Source organism: Melanotaenia boesemani, chromosome 3 (genome assembly GCF_017639745.1).
Source record: "Melanotaenia boesemani isolate fMelBoe1 chromosome 3, fMelBoe1.pri, whole genome shotgun sequence".
Taxonomy (NCBI): Eukaryota; Metazoa; Chordata; class Actinopteri; order Atheriniformes; family Melanotaeniidae; genus Melanotaenia; species Melanotaenia boesemani.
The window spans coordinates 21,935,023-21,951,241 of NC_055684.1; the positions used below are offsets into that span (position 1 = coordinate 21,935,023).

Sequence of the window (16,219 nt, forward strand, 5' to 3'; positions counted from 1 at the left end):
GAGGCAAAAAGGGTGAGTTTCTTTTTCCTAAGGACACAACTTCACATAAGCTGTGTCCCAATTCAGGGTCTGCACACTTTGAAGTCTGCTTACCTTTCGTGAAATTGGAAAGCCTACCCAGCCATCGACAATTTCCCATAGCAGCAACGTAGGACGTTAAATCACTTAAACCACTGAAATTACTGTTTGCATATCATAGGACACTTTAGTGAACATTAACACAGAGTAATGTAAAATAAAAAATAAAAAAAAACTGAGGCCCTTTTGTTTTCCAGCCAGTATACACTTCATTAGCCCCTTAAAAATCCACAAATGTCAGATATTACAGAGTTTTAATGTCACCATTTAACAAACATTTTTAATGTACTTGGTTTTGTTTAGTTTAGAAAAAATGTACTCCTCTGAGCTTGGTTGCTCATTCGCCACTGTCTTGTGCTCAATAAACTCTGGGAGAAAAGAGGCCGCGAAGGATGCATCACCAGCAGCCTTTGCTATAGGCCAAATGAAGTGCAGATTTGTTGGATAGATTTAGAGGCTCCTTCCAAATGGGACAGTGCTTGACACACCACGATGACGTATGTAGCTGACGAATCTGCACTTAAGTGGGCTGACCCTGAATTGTAACACAGCTATTGTCTAAGATGAAGCAGGATTCAAACCCGTTATCTCCCAGTTTTTGGAAGACCTGTTACCTGAGCCACAGCCACCAATCTGTTGGTACACTTTTGTTCACTTGTTTCTATGTCATTGATATAATAATTTATTTAAAGTTAGATGTTTTATTGGGCTTCATCTGGTATCATAACCTGGATGTATACTTGTGAGAACTAACCCAATTAATTCAAAGTATTTTTATCATCCTGATTTGTCTGCTAGGGGTCTACTATGCTGTGATCCATTTTCACCACCAACTAGAAAGGATTATTTATTGTCTCACACTTTTCACAGCTACAATTTAGAAAGTTTGTTTGGAGCTCTTTTAACCTGCCATGAATTTCTTCAGACTGCATCATTTACCTTAACGTAAACGTACACCTCAACCAAGTAACTATGAGTATATGACCTTAAAACGCACACTGGGCACTGATAATGCACCTTCTTTGGACTGTCATTGCCTTGCAACATCCTGGGACTGAAAAACTGAATCTCACAACTTTGTGTTCCAGTCCAAAGCATCACATGACAGCTGCATTTTGCTTTATTATACAGAGTCACATGCCAGGAACTGGAGATCAACACACTGGCCTTTTTTTTTTGACAAATACCATGGCTGATTCAGCAAAACAACCAAAAATGGCACTATCAGAGGAGGTGAGGAAAAGAAAAAGAGAGGGCTAAAACAAGAGATAAGACGAGTCAACATCAGTCTGGCTTGTTTGGAGAGAAATCAGAGACTGAGTGCAACAATGATGCAGAATTAGCCTTCATTAGCAAGATAAGAAATCTGAAAAGCAAAAATCTGAGTTTGGTAATGTTCACTTTAAAGAAAGTGCTCACTGTAGATTTACTTTATAGGGATTTGCATTTTATCATAGAATGTATGTGTGTCTTATGTGTGATTGTGTGCAACTTTTTTTCCCCCCAAACAAGAGGTACAAAAATATATTATCAATTGTTTCGTTTTATTTCTGTTTTTTTGGTTTAGTGATGGTGTGTGACTTCAATTACCCTTAATAATTTTAGTCAAGACCAGACATTGGTATTCAGGAACCTATTGCATTTTATTGCTCTTTTTTTATTTTTTTTATTGGGGGGGGGCAGTTAATGTTTTAGTAAATGCCTTTCTACTTTTGTATTTACGGGTGTGAATCTGAATTCCTTTGCTCCCCCAAACCTTTCTCAAAATAAATATCTTGACTAAAGTATTTCTTGCCATGCAACAGCACATCACCAGAGGGAATGGAGAACAAACAAAAACCCTGACATAGCACTAAAAATCTTATAAAATAAATAATTAAACATTGCATAAATTGTTCAAGTTTGAGACAAATGAACAAGTGTTCTGGTATGCTACCCTGACTCTGTCTGTCTAAGTTGCTGCTTGTGAAGATTTTAAAGAATTTTCTCAGATGAGGCTTCTGACGTTAATTATGTTGAAAGCTTAAATACTCGGAAAGTCATTTTTCTACCAGAGGTCTCTGAAAACAAGAACAAAATATGTACCGTGATAATGTGAAGAACATAGAATTATAGAAATTTTCTTCACCAACATTGCTCATGAAAATTTATCCAAAATGCTTCAGGCATAAATCATCAAGGTATTTTATTCATGTTACATTACTCATTTAGTGCATATATCTTAGTCTAATTAATTAGAATGAAACAGCAGCAAAACAGCAGATAATTTAAAACACTGTAATGTGGTTATATCAATGGTGGACTATCCCATGGGTTACAAAGTCATACTTAAAAAAATCTTTATGAGGATACTGACATTGATATATCACATATTTAACAGGAGTCTGTATTTTATATGATAGCATGCCAGAGTGCTTTAGTGGGTTAATTTTTCATCTACATATCCAAGATGGATTAAAGGTTTTTAACTGGCATTGACCTACAGTTAAGTCAAATTAATAGTGGTTTCGTCTGAATTCTCAGTCATATATCCTTTGCTGCTCTTTCCCCGTATCATTAAAATTGCTGTTGAAAAGGTTTTAAGGGTTGGTCAAATGTTTCTTTCCCCAGCAACTACAGCTGTGCTCAAACTCTAGGAGTTTTGTGAAGATTAAGTCCAAATTTGCACGTTTGGAGTATAAATCTGGTTGCAGCTCTCCATCAGTACTAACTTTGAATCCATTCTTTAACCTTCAGAAATTCTTGCAGACCCAATAATATAAAGATGCCCCAATAATATAATGCCTAAGATTTAGGAATTATAATCTGATTGTTTCCTTAAGATGATGTTAGTAGAGCTCCTATATTTCAAGAATAACTGTTTCTCCCCAAAACTGGTCTCATCTGTTCATTATTTTATCTTTGTTGTGTTTACGTCTGGTTTCCTTGAAGACAAGAAAGATCTTGTAAAGTGGCGCATTTCCTCCAGCTGAATAATCTTGTGATGGCTTTTCTTTGGGACAGCAGCATCAAAGCCGGAGGCTTAAAGAAACAGAACAAAACGGGTCATGAAAGCTGGATCTGTGTAGGAGAGAAATCTCGACCCCCTAGAGCTGATTGTCCAGAGAAGAATATTGCACAAGTTACTGAATGTAAGACCATAATGGACAATTCATTGTCCAACAGTCTTTTTCAGGTTCTTTTTAACACTGAAAGGTACAGAAGCTCCTGCCAACAGCCCCTATTTTGGCTTTGATGCATTATTATTTTGGAAATCTTATATGTGCATGTTTGAGATTAAAGAGAAAATCATCTCTAAAGTTTTTCATCATATATGTGATTCAAGATATTTTAAAACCTGTTTGCATTTTAAAACTCCAGCCATGTGAGCTTGGCATGCTGTATCACTGTTAACCTACCTTTAATGTAATAATTAGATTCTTTGAATCACACTTTGCTCTTGTCCTACAATATCTAAACACAGCAGCCTGGGAAGAGAAATACTGCAAATGAATTAAAACTAATTCATTAAAGTTACTGACCCAGATAAGATCAAACAGTGGACCAGAATAACTAAGCATGCATGATCTGTGTTCAGTGCTCTAAAGGTGCCAAATGGAGAAAAGGTTAACCCTGCTATGTACTACCCTAGCTCATGAATCAGAACAATAATGGTTTTGTTCACTTACAGTAGCTTGAAACAATAACATACTTTGAATTATCACTCATTTCTTACAATAAATGATGGGATGTCAAGGACGAAAAGTTACTGTGCGCCAGTGTAGAATTAATTTTTGATCAGCTGTTAAATATAGTAGACAACAACAGCATGCTAATATTGAATTGTGCAGTGAATGGCCAATGAGTCTAACAAAACACTCTTATGTAATGGGAGGGAAGACACAAAATTAAACGATGCATAATTTAAATACACAAACAAATGCAAAAAGAGTTCCAAGTACAGCAAAATGACAAATGAGCTGCAGAACATATTTGGACTAAGAAGCTGAAAAAGCACTAAAGTACATTAATTTTCATTTAATCAACTCAGAAACTGGCTTAAGGCGTATTATTCATCTACCTGTCATAGAGAGGTCGTTCCTTCCACTGAAGACTGCTTGGTTTAGATACTGCATTATGCTTTTCTCTATGAAGAAATTGCCATTAATGTCTGCAACTTAAGAAAGTCAAGACATTTATATTGTGTAGCGGATTCTGGTGGGACAACAGGCCTGGGAAGAAGAGACACATAAAAGGAAAACATGTTTTGGAATTATATTGATCAACAAATGTCACAATTAGATTTTAAAGATTACCAGATGATCAGCTCTTCCTGCAAGAAAGCATTTGTGTCTGACACTAAATTAGTGGTTTGAATATGGGAGGCTTGAGACAACTTAGGAGTTATTAATGAGCCGCCAACTCAAACCAAACAGCACATTGCAGTCTAGTGATGAGACCTGGTGAAGATTTGCAGATTAGATAAGAAAAGACCGACATCTTACTTTGCTATTAATCCACATTAATGCTAATTTGTTTGTTTTTTATATTAAATAATGTCCAAACAACTTTTAATAATTTTAGTTTTAGTTGAGTTCGAAGACACAGAGAACTCAGGGCAGAGAGTGATAAGCACAGAAGAACAGGAAAGACATAGGAGGAAGGAGAAATAAATATAAGAATAAAGTAATGTTTTACGTGTTTTTGTCTCTGTCTTCATCTTTTTTTTTTCTTTTTTTCTGTGCGTATTTATGTTTTTTAACCAAGTTTAGCCTCCATCATTCATGTTTATTTACTTTGCAGTGATTTAAGCAGCACGCCTGTGCTCTTCATTAGTGGAGTCTACAGTGCAAATTTACCCGATACTAAGCTGACAGCCCACAGAGTTACGAACGAACTTCCAGGAGATCAGCTTTGTGGGGACCCTTTCACCTGAACCTCACTTTCTGTGGATATAGTCCAACAGAACCCCTCTCATAAGTTTGCTATGAATGATTGGTGTCGCAAAAGGTTGTTGATAGTGAATTAATCTTCATACTGTATATTAGCAATTATTCCAGGCTTATAGCCAATCAAATTTAATTGACCTGGATTCAGAAATTCTTATTTCATTCTTATGAACATTAACTAATTAACACCTCTGTTTAATAATTCATGCTTCATTTTCGTACTCCTTCACAATACAAACATCATATTTACATATTTTCTGTTTTCTTTAAATATTCATTCTTTATTTTATGTAGTTTGTAAAATAGTTGATAAATACATTATAACTGGTCATTGTCTGTGTTTTCCTTGTGTGGTTCTAAGGTCAGTTCAAATGAGAACTCTACTAGTACCGTGCGGGTCTTATTTATTTTATGTTATAAGGCAAGCTATATCAATTTTCCCTCTATGGTTGATGCCCAGAATTTGAATTATTAAATGTGTTAATGCTACACTATTATCAGTCTACTATTGAAATGATAACATTATGGTTCAGCTTTTGTCTTTCTCTTCTCACTGCTTCATCTTTGTGTTAATTGATGACCTTGGCGTGTCTTCTTAGCCAGTGAATGATCAACGTAATCGGCAAGATCATTATTAGCAAGATCAGTAGCTCCTTCACTCCTGTTCACCGCTATTCATCACATCAAGACTTAATTGGATTGCTAATTGATGTGTAGAAACCCATGTAATTGCACTAAAAGCTAATTTCTGCCAGCCTGCCATGCAGGAAAGAAGAGGTGGGGGGAGTATTTAAGCTGTCACACAGTCTACCTAACGTGAGAACAGGGCCATGTGAACATGTGAAACATGAACAGGTTCTGAAAGACTTAAGAATTCTTACAATCACTACGACCACACAGCCGGCTATGAGATTTAAAAGGCACAAATATACACAGATCAACTTGCTGAAATCCAAACATGTCATAGCTTTTATTATCCTGTAAATCTGAGAGGAAAAATAACCACACCATCCTCTGAAACATTAATACCAAAGGAACTCTGCTCTGTAGTCTGTGAGAATTACACCAGCTAACTGATGGCATGCAGTTTAAATTAACATGGTTGATCAACCACATAATGGACCACAATGAGTCGCCATTCAGACTGGAACTAAAGGATCCTTGATGTGGCAGCTAGATAAAACAGAAATCTAATCTCAATTAAGACCAAGTACTCTTCATTAAAGTCATTACTGTGTACTCAAGGTCCCACTGGAACTGTCCAGGCTGAAGAAAAAACCTACACTGGACTAAGTTTTAATGTTTTTCCTTTCTTTTTTTTCTGCATGTAGGCTACTTACCCAAGTCAGAGATAGATTGAAGGGTGACTGTGCAGCTTACTGCAAGGAGTAATTAAGCATTCAACGCCTGTGTTTCACTATTTCAGTTCCTTTCTCAAACATCTGGATTGTTTCATATTTGCTGTTTCTCCCTGTGATTACATCTACACCCTGATCATTGCAATGATCTATGTTTCAAAGTTAGTGCTTTTACAAATAAAGAAAGTAAGTCTTTCTTTCTTTTTCCAGTGTGAACATTGTAAAGCTCAATCACTGGGCAAACATGGGGGGAGCCAAGAGAGGCAGAGCAACAGACTGATGATCAGACTGTGCAGATGTTATACAAATGTCAACATCAGCTTCCATCTCCAATCCATTGAAAATCACATCATCAAATATTTGCTGTGGCCGTGGATTTTTTTCCTTTGTGCGCTCACCCAGTCACTTCTTGTGAGTGTCAGACTTAACAAGGCAGGCAAACGTTGCAGAGCCAGCGGTCTGTCAGGTGCAGCATATCGGCACCTCATGGGGCAAAAAAGTCAATCTGTGCTGACAAATGCTCACTACCGCACTGCCAGTCTGGCCATACCCCAGGCGTGAAAGATGGAAACGAGAGGAAACCACCAGTCTGCAGAGGGAAATTAAAACAAATTGTCAGTCTGACTCTAAAACTGAGTCTGAGAACTAGGGAAAGGTGACCTCCTGCATGAGCAGTGTCAACATTTTTGTCTCACATGGATCTTTTTTTTTTTTTTTTTTTTCATTTGACAGTATTTTGTTCCACCACAGGTCAATCCAGGGGTCATTGGACCCATAGTTTTGCATACTGACTTCATGGTGTCTTTCAGAAAATGATGTTGTGTATACCAGTGTACAGTTTCCAATGTTCATCAGTACAGCACCAGCCTAAAGGAATTTAAGAGAAGTTAATTTAATTGTTGTTTTACTTTTGTGCCAAAGACTAATAAAGGGCTTCTCTCCATCATAATTTTTTTCTTCCTTTTTTTTTTTAATGAAATTATCCTGTTCATTTTTTGTTTTGTTGGGTTCGTCTCGCTTCTTTTGTTTTTAAAAATTGTTTATTTAGTTTATATTTTAGTAAGCTTTTACTTCCTGTGCGATTTTGTTCTCTATTCTGTTGGATCCAATTCATGCTCCTCTGTAACGCCTGCTTCTTAGCTGGTGATTTCCCCACCTGCTCCTCATTTGCCATTAGTCCCTCTATATATACATATATAATCTGCCTGGTTTCCTTTATTTTCTGCAAGTTCATTGCAATCTATTGGTTGCCTGTCTTTGATTTTACTTTTTTGTTTCTTTAAGTTTTTAGTTCTTCCTGTGCTTTTTTTTGTCTTCAAATAAAGTTTCTCCATTCACCTGCCTTCCGCCTTGTGTTTTTGCATTTAGGTCCTTCATCCTCATACCCCAGCACCATGAATTGTGACAGATTTCAGATTTTCTGTTAATGTAGTTTTGATCTTGATAAAGTTCTTTTTCAAGCCTTGTCCTCAGTCTGTTATCTAGTTTTCAGTTAAGCTTTAAGTTCAGGTTGTTTTTTTTTTAATCATTATTTATTTAACCTTTATTTAACCTAGGAAAGTCCCACTGAAATTAAAAACCTCTTTTGCAAGGGAGTCCTGGCCAAAAGGCAGGAACAAGTATTAATTACAACAGTTACAACGGCTCTGTGTTTTATGATTTCTCTGTATTCCTTGTTTTTGAAGATTTCATGTTTTGATTTAGTTTTTATAGTCTTATTTCCTCTTATTTTGTATGGTGTGCTAAGATTAATTCCTATTCACATATCCTGTTCAGTAAGTTTGTTACTGACCGCCACACCTGCTTCTCATTTATGATCTCCCTCAGTAGTTTTGCTCCAGGTTTGCTTTGTTCAGTCCTAAATCTATGTTGCCATGTTTATCTCAGTTCTCAGTCAAGTCAGTCATTTGTTTACTCCTGAGTTTTGTTTCTAGTCTGGAGTTACGTTCTCTGTTATTGCTGGCATGGCTTTGCTTTTTCTTATTGGACACCCACCTGTGAATGCATCCTGCCTTTGGGTCCTCACCAACCCTGCATCATGACACCTACAAACAGAGAAACATAACAGAACAATTTGGTGTTGACTCGAAAAAGTGCTGGTGTTAACATTTAACCTTTATTGAAATTATATATTGGCAGTTATAATAAATGAAAAATACAGCATCACTTTTTAAATGATCACAAGTTCTTTCATTTGTGTTTTAATCTTCATTGTAAATGGTTTTATTTTGAGGTCCTGTTTTTAATATAAGCCGGTCTACATTATTTAGTTTGGATAGTTCAAAAGAGGAATCCAAAGTGAACACTAAACCGTGTACTTTACCCAACCTGAGACACACCAGGTTTGGTAACCTGGTGTGTCACTTTTAAATGAGCTTAGTTTGTACATGGTTATGAAATGTTTAGAACTCCAAAACCTTCTCGAAAACATTTAGCTGGTCTTTGTTTCTCAGACTTTGTAAAAAAAAAAAAAAGGAAATGAATGCTGGCTGGAAGTTCTGTATTAAAAATAACAGTACAGGTTAAAACTTTGTTGTAAAATGTCAACGTTTAATAATTTGTGAGAGATTACTTTTTTTTTCTTAACTATTTAACATTTTAGATTAATCGTACAGTCTACTTACATCTGATGTACAGACTTAGTCAAGCGTTTGGACACACTGCTTCATTAGATTGAATTGTGTGCAAACCTTTGACTGGTACTGTGTATCACATAAGTACCTGGTAAACAAAAGCAAAAATAAGACCCAGGCTGTATTTTTTTTCCCCCCTCTAACATAACATAATGTGGTGCTGTGCCATCTCAGTGGAGTTATTGGCGCACATGTGGTTCCTGTGAATAGGCACTGAGATGGAGGTTACCATAGTTTGTAATAAGAGATTGTTGCTTTGGAGATAAGGGTGCTGTGACTTTGCATTCTCAGCTTGCATTAGTGCACACCTATGCATGAAATTCATTTTGATAGAAAGCGACTCATACACATAACATTCACTTTCACTGAATGGCACTGCATATTGTTTGTCTTATTTTGTCCTTGTCCATCCTTCTATCCACCCTTCACTTGTTTTCCTCTCTCGGCTTGCCACATCTTCTTATTGCTGCTTTTGGTCAACCTTTACTATCGCTAATGTGACAGAGGCAGACAATAGTTTGTGACGCATTTTCTGGATCCCCACCCACTAATTAGTTGGTCCTTTGATTCTTTGTCCTTGTGCTCTGGATGGCTTCCTGGTCTTTGAAGGTTGTTGTGACAGAAAAACTGCTACCGAGAATGCTTTGCTGTAGCTATGTGACTTGGTTTGGCTTACCACATGCCTCTCAGGGGAAAGTGCTGGCAACAATAACTGAGGCTGTTTGAGGTAGATAGTAGACAGGAAATGTGTCGATTATTCAGGGCACTTCCTTTTTGCAGGATGGTTGTGATCAGAGGTCACGTCTCAGTTTGATGTGAACATTATGACCTAGTTGTATTATACACACAATGGAGCCAATAATTATTCAATAATATTGCAGTGTTTTTTCTTTCTTACACTTTCAAGCTCTCACTCTCATCCTCAAAGACTGCGTCACCAAGACAACGGTGAGTGCTGCGGGTTATACCTGTGATTAATATGTTATGGGATTCTTGAGACATGGCTTGTGCCTTAGATGAATCACTTCATGAGATCAATATAAAAAGGGGTAAATAATTCATTCAATATTATAATAAGCCTCACTGCTAACAATCAACTGTAAACCATTATGTAAATGTAATATCATTTTTGGAGTCAAAGTATATGCAATATGAGAATGTCAGGAAAACACTTTTCAGTCTACTTAGAGAATGGAACGTTATAGACCAAGGGGAGAAACGTATTTAAATATTAAATTTTTTCCACTTCTCTTTCAATATTCTTTTTTCATGCAAGTGCCACACTTCCCCAGGTGAACTGCGTGGCACAATGTGGGATAAAAGGGAATAGAACTTAATATTCTTTTTTTTTTTTTTCCAAAGGCACATTGTAAGCAGTACAAAAGGGGCGAACTGAACCATTTACAAATCAGTTAAGCCTTGAGGGAAATCTACTGGTGGATGACATTGAAGTTAAAAGTGCACAGTGAGAGGCTACATTGCTCTGTAAATCATACATCTGAGCAGCTCCTCTTTGCATGGATTTGATAGTAAACACCTGATTTGAATGTTATCAGAGCTTAAAAAAGCTGTTATCAGCTGCAATCACTCCATACATATGGCAAGTAAGGGCCCTTATCTGACTCCCAGTAAGGTCACCTAACATTTGTACAAAGAGGAAATGCTGAGTGTCTGTTGTGAATGTTACAAAGCTATTCAGTTGTTTTCACAGCCACAATTAATGTTTCATATCTGCCAAATCCTACACAGCTGGTATACTGACAACTAGTGACAGGAAAGTAATCCAATTTACACAAATGTGTAAATGAATGTGTACAAAATCTCTCCTGATGTCACTGTCAGTGCTAAAATAGTAGAAAGAATCATATTGCAGAACCAAATATTTTTCTGAACTGAGGAGGCTTTGCTTAAATGTAGCTAAATATTTTGTTTTGTTGTTTTTTTCACTTAATTCTAAACAGCAAAAGATTTAAAAAAAATTTACTTAAACTTTGTGGTAGACATGCCCTATCATTTAATGCATACAGTAATAAAACAAAGGACACACAGATAAGGTATACACAATGCTCATGTATGTTAGTAGGTTTTTTTTTTGTTTTTATTCTGTTTGTTTTTTGTTTTATTCTCAAATATTAGTTCTGTTCACTAAGCTCTTTTGAGAAGTTGGCTCTTACAATAGAGCTTTCTTGACATGGTGAAATCAAAGCAGATTAAATTCAATGCACAAGATGACAAAGGAAATTTCTCAATATGGAATGTCCATGAGCCCATGACAGCACATTATACACAGTAGCTGTTTCTACAATGGCTGGTTTGAATACATGGGTGGCTTTCGTATCTGAGAGATGACTGCAGTGGTGTCAAATTTTCATTACAATGGGACATCGTGTTTTGTGCATAGTAGCAGGATTTTGTCACTGCAATCCTTTTGCTCAATTCAGCTATTTTTGACTGACTTTCACCCTGTACTCAAACACCTTTACTCTATTTTGTCCAAAATTCAAAATGCATTTATTGATGTCTTGATTTCATAGAATAACTACATCATTAATCTTTAGAACTGCTTCAGTGTGTTATGTATTGTTGGCTGCTTTATGCTTTGAAGTTGTGTGAAGTTTCTGAGTAGCTTTAAAAACTCTTAAACTCAGATGCACTGTTATATTTATGAAATGTGTTGTGTACTTCTGCAGTGCTAAGTAATGCTATATTATATGCCATCATTTGAGGGGAGACAAAATATTTCTTTCCAGACTTTGGGCTGTTTTTGTCCCTAATATTTCATTTCTTCTATACTGTATAGCTAGCATATTGCATAATATTTCATATCCCTCTTTTCACCCATGCATACAAAGTCAACTGTAGCAATAGCCAAGGCAATAATGATAGCACATAATTAGGGTCTCATATCCCTCAGTTTCCTCCATAATTGCAGTCTCCAAACCAGAAATCTCCATTTGAATGTTCCTCAATATGAGAGAAACTCATTAATTGTAGACAATAAGGATTAGGACTATGCAAAGCTTAACTGAAATGTGGGAGCTAAAAGTGAATGAGGTTTTCTGTTTGCCATACCAGAGACATCCTCATCAGCTCCACCCCCTCAGTTAATTGAAGGAGGTAAGAATAGCGTGGTATTCGGATATGGATGTTGCTGGAATGTCTTTATGCATAGAGCAGAAAATGTTCAGTGATTTTTCATGTAATATTTAATGTTTTAAGTTTGATTATGGGACAATCATAGTGTTTCTTTTCTGTTTTTCATCGCACATTGTGTTTTTACATATAAATGTAACATGGAGATGTGCAAATACATCAGATTATTCAAATGTACAATAACCTTCTCCCTTTCCGAGCTTATAAGACCAGTATTACAGTGATGTCATTTGACAACATGTTGGTACTCATATGTGTAACTAGATCATTTAGGTGGAGGGGGTTACACTTCCACAAAGATGAATACTGCCCGTACCAAACAGTGTCCCAGAGGAGAAAACATTTGTTATACCGGGTTTTCTTTTAGATCGTTTCTCAAATGAAATAAGTAGGGTGCCTCCTCAATTCCAACTGTAGAGTAAAATGGGTGAAAGATTAATCAGGGAAAACTCTATTACTATGACAGAAATTAATGTTGGAAGAAGAGGTGGCATGATGAATGAATAAATGAAATGTGAAAAAAATGAAGGCAAAAGTTGTATGTGGTGGTAGGGGCAGTACTAAGTCTACCATGGCAAAAACCAGTCAGCAAATCCCAGTGCAAGTGTCCCCACATTCCCTCAGGATCTACTCCTTCTTCATTTATTTACAGCTGTCTGCAGTAGTACAAGCAGATAAACAACCGCAACTCTCCTGTGAGAGGCCAGTGCTACTGCCAGGGCCTCACCTAATGATTATGAAATGCATGATCAAATGTCGTGCACCATAATGCGTGTAAGTACATAGTGTGCACACACACAAATGCAAAGAAGGTAAAGCAAACTTTCCACCTATCTAGCCCTCTTTTTTCACACTGACAAATATGCACACTCAGCCTTTCATAAAGCATTCCCCTTTCTGTAGATGGAAGTAACACTTTCCTCTCAAGATATTTATTTTCAGGTGCTTTATCAAACAGCTTCAGAATTTGATAAAACATGAAACAAAGTCTTTTTAGACTTAAAAAAAGACACCCTTCAGAGAAGTTGATAGTTTCCTGGTGTTTTTATTACAAGGACACAACTGAAGAAACATTGTCTTCTACTTTTTTGACCATGAACACATGTTTGCACTTTCTTATGAGAGGACATATATTACTTAAACCTTGAAGATTTCTGCTTTAGTGCATTTTCATAACCAACAACACCACAGTTTCAGTCCCATGCATAGAAGCACAAAGTCTTCAAAAAGATATTTGTTCCACACCCCCAGGGCTGCCTGTGTTGTTCATAGGAAATTACTCTATATTCCTCTACAGACTATAGTACATTTCAAGATCTGAAATTGGTATTCTGTGTATTACACAACTTAACATGGGGAACATGCACAACATTGAATTATAGTGATAATCTAGATGCCTATTTTAGCATGCATTGAACAATATATTCAAGAGAGCGGCTGTAGATTGTTCAAACAGATGAGCTGGCTTGCATGAATGTGCCTTCATTCCACTCTTCAAATTATGATATGAATCAGATAATATGGAAATCATGTTAAATTTGTTCTGTGTGAACTCATGGATGAAAGATTGTGCAGCACCAGTGATGCAGTTGCGGAGAAAAGTAATGGAAATGACACATATATGGGAAGATGTATCACTTATCATACAGGGTGTTTTAACAACAGTGGACATCTGGTCATTTCAAGTGGCTGGAACTTCCAACATGCATATTTTATTTTTTTATTTTTTTTTTGTCTTAGAAATTGTTTTCAATTTTAATTTATGACAAATGCCATAAATGCAATAATGCTGACTATTTTGCAAAAGGTCTGTATAACATGGAAGTAAAAGGGGGGGCAGCATGGCTCAGTAAGGTAGAGTAGTCATCTTGTAACCCGAGGGTTGCTGGTTCGATCCTCAGCCAAGTCGAGTTCATGTTGAGGTGTCCTTGGGCAAGACACCAAACACCTAATTGCTCCTGATGGGTCGTGGTTGAGTGTCTTGAACGACAGCTTCCACCATCAGTGTGTGAATGGGTGAATGTGATGTATGATGTAAAGCGCTTTGGGTAGCATCCCAGGTACAGTAAAGCACTATATAAATATGGACCATTACCATTTAAAATATTAAGGAATAAAATAATTTAGTTTACAATCACTAATATAAATACAATATCTGGTTCTGGTTTTCCATATATTTCAAATATGGAAGGGGGGAAAAGAGAAAAAACACCAGATAATGTCATCATTAAACAAAAAATAAAATAAAATAAAAAATAAACACACCCTAACTTTTTAATTCTAAATTGACCCTGAGTTGTTAATGTAAATGTGATTGGTTGTTTGTATTGCTTGTCCCTGTGGTGGTCCTGTGATGGACCAATGACCTTCCTCTCACCTGATAGCTACTGAGATAGATTCCAGTCCCCCTGTGACCCTGAACTGGATTAAGCAGGTGTTTAGAAAAAAAAAAGAAAAAAAGGATGGGATTTAATCTGTGCTAATAATGAGTGCACATTGAGTGCAAATCAAAAGTAATCATATTTTTCTAGAAAAATATGTTTACTAAAAAGGACACTAGGTTGTGTGTTTCATCAGTTTATCATTTTTTAATTAAAAAAAAAGATAATTGCATCTCTATTTACACACTTCAGGTTTTAGTTTAAAGTAGAGTGGTGTGAATGAAGTCTAAATAATAACACAAAAAGAAATAAAAAAAATAAAACCTACAAATTAAATATCTGCTTGATCAGAACAGGGTACTTCAAAGTGTAGGGATGTAAAGTCAACAATAATCAAAGGGTCAAAAAAGAGAGACTGAGAATATGAAAAGAGCATAGACAAGTAGACACACAAACTCATAAAACGTTTTGCCCTTGACAAAATGGCAGCATTTAATTTCCTGGTATGAAAACTGGTTGTTGCATAGGTTGCACAGGTCAGAAGTGCACAGAAGCCCAGCTTTCCTTTCAGATCTTGGTTTTAGACCATTCTCAGTGATGTCACATCTTTTGTTTACGCCACCATGTTGGGTGGCAAAAAGCTAGCTGGGACCCCGCTCCCGCTATAGTGACTATTAACTGTTTCTCATCAGGGATGGTGCTAGCGGACTTCACACTTTCCATACCAGTTCAGCACTTATGTGGTCAAGCCAGATATTATATATTTTATGATATTATATCAGCGGAGCATCAACTTGTACATTTAAGCAGAATCATGTGATGGTAATTTCTTCATTTAAAACTATGTATTGAAACAAAATCTACCAGCAGTGGTGGGTAACGCACAACATAAAAAACTAGTCATGTGTTAGGTGTAGTCTTAGTCTGATGACTGTTTAGATACAAGCTGTCATTGAACTAGAACATTTAGTGCTCCAGTCATGGTTCAGACTTTTTTTCTTTTTTTTTATTTATTTATTTCTTTTTTTTTGCAGTTAATCATCTTGTTAGAGAACAGCATGTTCTACAATAAATACATGTGCATTTAAAAGTTTATAGAAAGTCTAATAAAGTGCACATGTAAAGGTTATATTGGGTTTTAGGTTTATTTTGACACAATACAAAAAGCAGAAAATCTCTAACTTTGTGTGAGTAGTGTACAGTCGGTGAGTCCTCCAACCTTGGATCAGATCTGTGCCAGTTTCTGCAGAAGCTTCTCCTGGTTCCTCTTTGGAAGGTCTTAGTAAAACTCTTGTGTTTTGGTTGTGCTGACCACTCACTTGGATATGCTAGAAGATGAGGAGGAGGACAGATACAAGCTGAAAAACAACTAATTATACAATACTGATTTATTTGAACATGTTGAATAAATCAGTATTACTATTAAGTCATGTTGAATAAGAAGCTCAAAGGGAGTGGGAAGAAGTGTTAGCTTAGCTATATAATAAAATAAGTAAAAGCACCATTAGGAACTGTTATGGCTGTTAACATGTCCACAGCAAAACATAAGTTGGCCTAAGAGTTTTTTGTTATTTTTTTAGTTAATTTTAGTTTGAGAAAAAATAAAGTCAAGAATGCAAATTATCCAAACCAAACCAAAACTTATTGGTCGGCTCTCATTCACGTTCTTTGACTTTTTTCACACAAAG

The 16,219-nt window shown here is 36.3% G+C and overlaps 1 long non-coding RNA gene across 1 annotated transcript; it reads right to left on the reverse strand.

Annotated features, from left to right (window-relative positions):
- Positions 1–5,823: 5,823 nt before the first annotated feature.
- On the reverse strand, positions 5,824–15,820 carry LOC121637098. Its single transcript, XR_006009798.1, has 3 exons — positions 15,751–15,820; positions 8,360–8,409; positions 5,824–6,953 (listed from the first exon to the last, which is right to left on the reverse strand). It is a non-coding gene; the product is annotated as an uncharacterized LOC121637098 (long non-coding RNA).
- Between the last annotated feature and the right edge of the window lie 399 nt (positions 15,821–16,219).